Source organism: Choloepus didactylus, chromosome 4 (genome assembly GCF_015220235.1).
Source record: "Choloepus didactylus isolate mChoDid1 chromosome 4, mChoDid1.pri, whole genome shotgun sequence".
Taxonomy (NCBI): Eukaryota; Metazoa; Chordata; class Mammalia; order Pilosa; family Megalonychidae; genus Choloepus; species Choloepus didactylus.
The window spans coordinates 129782060-129791414 of NC_051310.1; the positions used below are offsets into that span (position 1 = coordinate 129782060).

The following is a 9355-nucleotide window of genomic DNA, read 5'->3' on the forward strand; positions in this document are numbered from 1 at the left end:
GACAGAGAAAACCAGGTATGTAACTTTTTCAAAGGTATATTTACTTATTCCTCTTTTTAATCAGGCTCCATGGTTGTTACATCAACCTGAGTATTTAAGGTTTTTTTCTCAAAATATGTATCTATCATCACAAAAAAACTATATGTACAATTTAAACACTGACAACCATAGTACAACAGGGGCAAAGGGAAGTAAGTTCTTCCAAAATACTTCCCTTGCCTTGGAAGCAACAAAAGTACTAACTTTAGTAAAATCTAGTAAGTCAAAGATGTGTGTTATAATCTTTGGGTAACCATTAAAAGAATAATAAAATAATGTATAACTAACAAGGTAATAGAGAAGGAAATGGAATGAGAAAAAATACTTGATTTATCCAAAAAGAAATAAGAGAAAAAAGAACACAGAACAGGTGGGACAAAAGAAAATAAGAATAGTAAGATGGTAGAATTAAACCCAATGTATCAATAATTATATTAAATGTAAATGGTCTTAATATGATAAGACAGAAATTGTCATAAAATCCAACTATATTCTGCTTATAAAAGGCACAGTTTAAATATCGGTAAACAGGGAGGTCATGTAAAGAAAGAAAAAGATGTCATACAAACTCAGATCTAAGGAAAGCTGTAGAGTTGAACGAGTAGACTTTGAGGTAAGAAACAGATAAAGCAGAACAATTTATAATGATAAAAATTCTATCTACCAGGAAGACATCACAATTCGAAATTTGAATGCACCTAAAAGCACAGCTTCAAAAATACGAAGACAGAATTAAAAAGAGAAATCCAGAATCGTGACTCTCCCACTGACTGATAGAACAAGCAGAAAAAAAAAAAATCATAAAAAAATATCAAAAATTTGAACATCACAATAAACAAACTTCACCTAATTAACACTAAAGGACTTTGCACCCAACAACTGTAAGACACATATTTTTTTCAAGTTCACATGGAATATTTACCAAAATTGATCCTATGCAGGGCCATAAAGCAAGTCTCAACACAGTTCAAAGGCTTGAAATCACACAGAGTATATTCTCTGGCCACAGTAGAATTAAGTTAGAAACCAATAACAAAAAGATAAGAAAATCCCCAACTGTTTGGAAATTAAGCAACACGCTTCTAAAATAGCAGATCTGAAGAGATCTGAAGAGATGTGCTCTCCAGGGCCCTGCAAGGTCTCATGGTCTCGGAGTCTGAGAGCCTCGTTAGCCAAGTTTCCACTTCACGCTGAGCAGCTCCGGCCTAATGGCAATCTTCTCCTCGTGTCTTCAGAGGCTAATGGGACTGTCAGCGTGTCCCTCCTGCGTTCCGAGAGGGAGGGAAATTCCCTGGGCAGAGTGGGACGAGCTCCTACTTGCCTCTCCTCCCTCCCTCTGCCTCGCTGAGTCCTGCAGAGGATGTTCACAGTCCCCAATAACCACTTTTTCCAACTTGGGGACTATACCACATCACCAGGGAAACACCACCAGGCCACCCAGATTCCCGCCATGCTCTGGGAACTCAATGCGGGCAGCCGTTCCACATCCAAGGCTGCTTGAGGAGGGCAGTGGCAGCCACCAGGTGTGTGATGCTTGGCCATGCTCAGACTCCTCAGTCAGTGACCCACAGAGACCATCAGCCCAGGGACCACCATTCCTTCCCCAAGCTCCCTGAGCTAGGCCACTATGGCCACCTTGCATGGGCTCCTCAAGGTAGCCAAAAGCAAGGCATATAAAACTGGCATTCCCTGATTGGAGGGGAAATAGGGTCTGGCACAAGCCCACTTGCAAAACTGACAAGAGTTCTCTTCAGTTACCCTGTCCAGCCTTGCCACCTGCTTATTTACTGGGAAAGATTGGACCCCCTTTTACACTATGGTAAACATGACTGATAACACTCTAACAGGCATCTTTCTTCATTCAGAATACATTTATTAAGCTCCTGCTACATGCCAGACACTAGCTAGAAACTGGAATTACAAAGGGGGATCATATGGATTAAGCCCTGGGGCTACCTCAAGTGTCTGAAGTCCAGCACCTTCCTGAAATCAGAGCCTTGTCTATGGCCTAGAGGGGTTCCGATCTTATAGCTCCAAAGTGAAAACCAAGGAGTGGCCCTCTCCAACACCAACCTCTCCAGGGCCCTTGCTTCCTGAATTAAAGCCTGGGTTTTCTAGAGACCTCATCAAAGTCAACATATGGATGTGGAAGCACATGCATTAAGTAACAATAGGCAAAGCCCCTACAACCCACAAACTCATCCTGGTGTTATAAAAGAACCTCCTGGACCTAGGGGTGGTGCTGAAGCCTGGAGAGGGCTCACATGTCATTCTCAGGCAGCTTTATCCTTGCATTTTCACAAATGATAAAAAAAGAGCAGATGATGTGGTTCCTGTGGGAGAAGGAGGCTTGGTGCTTAGGGTGATGGCTTTTGGGGACCAGGAAGAGGGTACAGGGGAATCCTGGGGGGCTGGCTGGGATAGGCAGGGAGGGTCCACTAACCTTCCCTGGAGGATCAGCTGGGCCAGCTCTAGGCCTCTTTGCAGGCCACTGTGACCTCAGGCTACCAACTTCACCTGGCTGCAGGTAGCTGTCTACATGACCCTCCCACTCCTCCAGCTCCCAGCACACCCCTGGCTCCGAGTGGAGGGTCCTGCACTGATGACTGTCAGGCTGTCCTCCTCACTCTGGAGCCCAGATGCCCCTCCAGGCCACAAAACTGGGCCACATCCCTGCCACCCAGATGAGGGGACTGGAAGCTGGCTGAGAGCAAGTCCCAAGGGCATCACAGAACTGAGGCATGAAAGCTTACTCAGCCAACCCTCCCACAGCTGGGTGAGGAGGCAGAGGCAGGGGTCTCCTGACTCCCCCATAGGACTTTCCCATAAGTTCTTCCTCCTCTCCTTTCCTGTCCTCCACCTAGTAGGTTTCCTGTGGAGCTGTGACAAAATGCACATGCACACAGGCAGACATGTGCATGCACATACACACACACAAAGTGCACACACATGCACACATGCAGGAGCACACACCAGATGCAGAACTGAGCCCTGACCCCAGGCTGGCAGTTCTGAGCCTTGCCCATGTGACAATGCTCACTTCCTCTTTGGCTTCCCCCAGCCTGGGATAGAAAGTAGTACATGGCATTGGGTCCAGGGATGGGAGAGGCCACAAACATCCTCTCCACATAGTTGGACCTGGGGCTCCCCCAAAGACCAGCAGCCAGTCCACACAGAGGCTTTGGGAGACGATGGGCTCCTTCCCAGCACCTTCTGGTCATCTGTGGGACCCCTCGATGCCATTCCCACCCTGAAAAGAGAGGGCAAAAACTGGCTTCTCAGTAACAACTGCTGTCCCCCTAACACAAAAGGTGGAGTGACAACCTTCTAAAACAGAAAATGAATACATCTTTCCCTATGAGAAGAAATCCTTTGGGAACAGCACAAGGGAAAGGAAATCAACCTTTACTAAATACTTGCTGTTCATTTTCACATGATCTCGGCAACCACTGAGCTCAGCAATAATCCCCATTTTACAGAAAGGAAAACTGATGCCCACAGATGTTAATTATGCAACTTGCCCAAAGTCACAGCACTATTGAGGGGTCTGGCTGAAATTCTAGCTCAGGTCTCCTAGACCTGCAGAAAATAAAGCCTCGAAGGCTAACTGGGTGATTTGAGAAAGAGACAGTATGTGGAAAGGGTAGAATCGAGTGGAAAAAGAAATACAAGGCATTTGAGCCTATAAAAAGAGTTTGAATTTTTAGAAGAATAGAATGTATATATGGGATATGAGTTATTTCTAGGAAATTTCCAAAATATAATAGATCCCTGTCCCTCTGAGGGCGTTTTTTAATAGAAGAGTGAATCCATCTCCAGCCTGCTGGGTAATATTGGACAAACCACTTAATTCTTTAGAAAGAAATCTGATTGGAGACAGCCCAGAAGCAAGTTGGCTGAGGGAGGAAACCAGAGGCTGTGGGTGTGAATGACAAATTCTAGGAACGTGGATGTGGAAGACAGAAGGAAATGAACAGGAATCTGGAAAAAGCGGTGAGGGCTGATGGCGGACTGTTAGACACGGTGAGCATGGCCAAGCTTGGGGCACCTTGGAGAGGTTCAAACAGTCGACACCAGGGAAGGCTTGGGTGGGGGACTCAGGGGAGGGCCAGGAGAGGGCACCAAATTATAGTCTCCATGTTGCTGGAGACCTCTTTTGTTTCCTCCACTGCCCCTAACGGTGCCTGGGGCATAGGAGGTAATCAACGAAAGCTGTGTTCATTTACACAAGCTCTACGAACCCCACAAAAGAGAACTTCAGGACCTCAGCAAAGCAGGAGAAAATGCTGAGAGTGGAGCTTGAGGCAGCAACATAAAATGGAACCACATCCACCAACTGAACAACCCACGCCTTGGAGATAGCACAGCCAGGAGCGTCTGCCAAGTCTCCCTCGAGGAGATGCACCGTCACTACTCACTTACACAAAGCCGCTGTGATGTTATAACAAAGGCGGGAGGTATCTCCCTCTCAGGCTCACTCTGGACATTGCACACAGCCCAGAACACCCTTCTGTTAGGTTGAATGCAGACACGGAGACAAGGATTCAAGGGCAAGTAATTTATTTGGGAGGTGATCCCAGGAAATGTGGGAAGGAGAGTGGGGGATGAGATAGGGAGGGGGAGAAAATTAATAAAGAATGAGTTGCCAAGCAAGTTACCACTGGAAAATGAAGCTCCATCCTGCTAGGGGACCCTAGAAGACAGTAGAGAACACACTTCAGAGGTAACCTAACCAAGAGGTTAGTTGTTAGTTGGTTGAGGGCTGCCTCTAAGAACAATAACTCAGCACTTATGGATTGCCCTGTGTGCAAGCCGAGATGGTGCCCATGGTCAGAAAGAAGCCCCGGGCAGGGAGGCAGAGATGTTTGCGGTGGGCAGCCATCAAAGTTGTGGAGGTGAGTGCTGGGCGTGCGGGCAGGGGGTTGACAGCCGCGCTACACGTCACTGGTTATACTCCCTGCTCACCATGCAGCCTTAGATTATTGATCCAGTCTCCCAGGAAATAGGACATGGAAAGCAGGATTCTGGAGTGTAGTCAGTCCTCTAGTACCTGGAAGGTATTTTACCTCCTGTGGATGAACGAATTTACATCCTAGTTTATAGATCTGGCTCTCGTGAGTTTGATGAGTAGATTTAATTCTCCAGAGCCTGATAAATAGCAACTCTTTATAGGGTGCCAACCTATTCTAGGCTTTCAACATGTATTATCTCAAATCATCAAAATTCCCCTAAAAGGAAGGTTTTGTTATCTCTACCTGACAGATAGAGAAAGTGAGGGTTAGAGAGATTAAGTGACTTGACCAAGGTCCATAGCTACTAAGCATCAGAAACAGCAAAAATAAAATAAACTTAAATTAAAATACAAATAAAAAAATAATCAGAAACAGAGAGCAGGTATATATAAAATAGGGGTATTTGTGACTACAAAACCTCTCCTCTTGGATGCACTGGTGAAATCAAACTTCTGAATCCAGAAAGTTGAGGTCAGGCTCTGGACCCATGGCGACCCTACCAAGTTGCAGATACCGTTGTGGCTGTGAGGGCAGCCAGCCCCAACTTTCACACGAGCTCTCTGTCTCACTCTCATCCTACTTGAAACTCCCAACTGGTTCTCAGCAATTCTTCCAAACTCACTCAGGCCATCACCCTCAACAACACCCTCCTCTCCTGCCACAATGGTCCTGCTAACAGTTATCAAGTCAGACACTGGGCCTTAGTGTTCTGGTCCTCCAAATAACCCTGGAAAGTGGACATCAGTCTCATCATCCTTGTTTCACAGGTAAGTAGGTTCCCAAAGTCAAACCATTAGCCAATGACAGAGCTGGAATTTGGACCCTGAAAGGCTGGCTCCAAAGCCCTCAAGCTTTAATCACCAGACGACACTGTGTCTCATCTTATTCATTCTTTTAAAGAATTCATGCTTAATCACTACCCCCAACTCCAATAGAGACCCAAGGAATTGGGGTTCTTGTACATCCTGGTTTACAACAGACCATCCCTTCACATCCTTAATAGTTAATTTGGAGACTGGAGAGATAATGCCATTGTAATGGACTCTCCGAAATGTGATTTGCCCAACAAAAACATTGGTACACAAAAGGAGAAACCACCACAGATTTCTGCATTAGTTTCTATTTTTGTTGTATTCTGCTTTTGTTTAATAATAAGGGGGAGGAGACTGAGCTTGAGCACTCATCTGCAGCAAGAATTTTTTATTATCAGGCCCTGGAAAACAAAATGAGTTTTTCCAATTTTATTTCAACTTTGCCAGTGGACATCTGTGCTTGTGGGCTTGGAAGCTACAATGCATGGCTAACATTTTCCAATAATTTTCTTTTGATAATTCCTGTGATTGTGAAGAAAAGGGCCTGAGCATGGATTAACATCACATGGCAATTCTTTCCCAATTCTATATGGCAAACTGATAGGTTTTTTTTTTTCCTATCAGGATAATGCTACGAGGAAAAAAAATGATTTAAGGGACTCAGCATCAGGAAATGCAGGCTCTCGACCTGGCTCTGCTTTGACTAGCTGTGTGACCGGGGCAAACAATTCACCTCTCTGGGTCTATTTCCACAATGGAAAATAGAAGCTCAGACTACATGATTCCCAAAGTCCCCACTATCTCTGAAATCTTCTGAGTCTCTGATACAAAATCGTGCCAGATGACCTTCATAGAAAAAGCATCTTGGCATTAGACCTAGTTTGAATTAACCTGGCTTTCTGGGTGACATAAAAATAATTTTTTTAAAAAAACACCCATGATTAATTTATGGGCATAAAAAAGGCAACATTTATCTCAGGGATCCCAAATGACAGGTGACACAAGTGATGGAACTAGTCTAAGCAAGAAAACAATAGGGAGCAGCAGGGACAGTGGTGTCAGCTTGTGGTGTTTCTGACAGGGGCAGCTAATGTCAGCGCCATCCAATGGCTGCCCCATGGAAATGCAGGTCCAGTTGACCAGAGTCTGATTTTTCGAGTGAAGGCTGAAGTCTAGATTTTTATGTGTAAGATTCCAATTTTTAAACACTGCTTGGGTGAAGAGTCTGAGCCCATCTGGCACTGGGTAGACTGTTACCATGAAGTTAAACCCCTCTGTGGCCTCAGACCACAGCGAGAACCACAAATGATATTTCAATGCTCCCTCACAGGTATGTAGGAAGATGATGTCATGGAGCTGCGACAGAAGTACAATGTTTACCACATGCCCATCCTCATGGATGATGGGGTCCAGGTTGCTTGAGGACATGACAAAGGTTAGCAAATTGGCAAGGTAGTTCAGGTGTACAGAGAGAAATACATCGTCTACACCAAGAGGGCGCAGCAAGAGGAGGCTAATGACACCACATGGGTGTTCACCTGAGCAAGATGGTCATTGCCAGGCTACAGCTGGACAAAGATGGAGAAAAGATTCTTGACTGCAAAGCCAGATTTTGACAATGTGGATAAGAGAAAAGCAAATATAAGAAAAACTTACTGAAAAAATGCAAGAATGAATACTACCACTCATGCAACAGCAGTTTAAGTGATTTTAGCTCAGTCTGTGTTCCTTTGGGATTTTCAAGCTGTCTCTGAAATGTTTCAATTCCCTCTTGTTTCACTGATACGTGGCTGTGTAAGTCTACTTATTGCAATTTTGATTACTAATTTTATGAGTAAAACTTGGAAAAGTTTCCTTAAAAAAAAGAAAGAAAGAAAGAAAGCAAACACTGCTGGGACCAAAGAAATCATCCTCGACGGAACCCCGTAGCAAATCCTGAGTCATGTTCCCTGCATCTCCATGACATTCTCTTTGCTCCCAGAGCACTCTGCACTTCCTCTGTCAGGACAGGACATGCAAACTGTTGACTCATCTAGAGTCTCTCTACTGGGCCAGAGCACCTTGAGGGTCATGGGTTCTATGTCTGCCTTGAGTCAATACTCAGTGGAGTGAAGGAATCTTAATTATTTACAACTAAAGGCTCACTTAATCCCAACCACAAGAATTTACCATAGGGTAGACAGGAAGCAGGAAAAGGACAGATAGCTTGGTTCAGAGGGCAAGGGGTCTAGGAGACTTCAAGCCTCTCAGCCCAGGCTTGCCCTTAGCCTCTCCTCTCTACAGCAGCCTGTGCTTCCTTGAGGCCAAGGCTATTATGAGAGAAAGTCCCCACTGCTTGCTCTGCCGATGCTCCTCGTTCATGCTCTGTTACCCACTGAGCCGAGCAATGGCTCTCACCAGGACCATGACCCTGCTACATAAAACGAAACCGACCCCGCCATCTCCAGCATCCACATGCATTGTTTCTCTTCCTTACATCATTATCTGTGCTTTCCTAAGGAGAAAATGCATACCTAAAGGTGAAGTAGCAGGTCCAAGGTCACTCAGTTAGTACGTGGCAGAGCCCAGATTCAAACCCCAGGCTGCTTGGCTCCAGTCCTCTGTCCCACCCCCTGAGCCACACTGCCCTCCTGCCTCTGACCTCTCCACCAAGGGCCTTATTTCCAATCTAGAACTTTCAGATTCTGGGAGCCAGCAGCCAAATCCCAGACTGATGCTTACTAGGAGTCTATCCTCACAAACCCCACGTTCCTCCTTTACCTGAGGAAGAAACCTCCTGCTACAGCTGATGATCATTTTCCCTCCGAACCCAGGAGAAGTGTTTCTGGTCTGCTGGGACCTCTTCACTCAGAAATGGTTTCAGATGCTTCAAATTCCATTTTATTTGAGCTCCCTGAAGTCAAACCTTGATGATCAAGCCTGGCCAATCATCAGAATCATTCAGGGAGCTTTTATTTTTATTTTTTTAATAATGAAAAAGCTCATTGTTTTTCCCCCTGTTCATACAAAGTAAAAAAAAAAATTTATTGTAAAAAATTATAACAATTTGTAAAGATATAAGGAAGAAAGTAAAACTCAGTTGAAATTCCACCACTTCGAGATAACCATCACTGACACACTGATGACCATAACTTCATACATTTACGAATATATAATATATACATATAAATTTTATAGGGTCTTATGCTATTTTTCCACTGTCACCTCTCAGTACAATATTCAGGGGGTTACCTTCTTCTTCCTCTGTCCCATTCCACCCACACTCCTTGGCCTAGGTCATCAATGTTAACAACCTTACTCTGTATCATCGGTTATACATAGATACACAGACAGACACAGATTGACGATTATATTGATAGAGAGGTATAGATAGACAAATGGATAGCTAGATGATAGATAGCTAGATGATAGAGATAGAGATAGAAGTAGAGATAGAGCTAGATGGTTAGATATGATAGATACACATATAGAGATGATATAGATAGATATTGT

At 44.6% G+C, this 9355-nt stretch overlaps 1 pseudogene; it reads left to right on the forward strand.

Moving 5' to 3' along the window:
* The first annotated feature begins 7121 nt into the window (after nt 1–7121).
* LOC119532796 lies at nt 7122–7617 on the forward strand (annotated as a pseudogene).
* The last annotated feature ends 1738 nt before the right edge of the window (nt 7618–9355 follow it).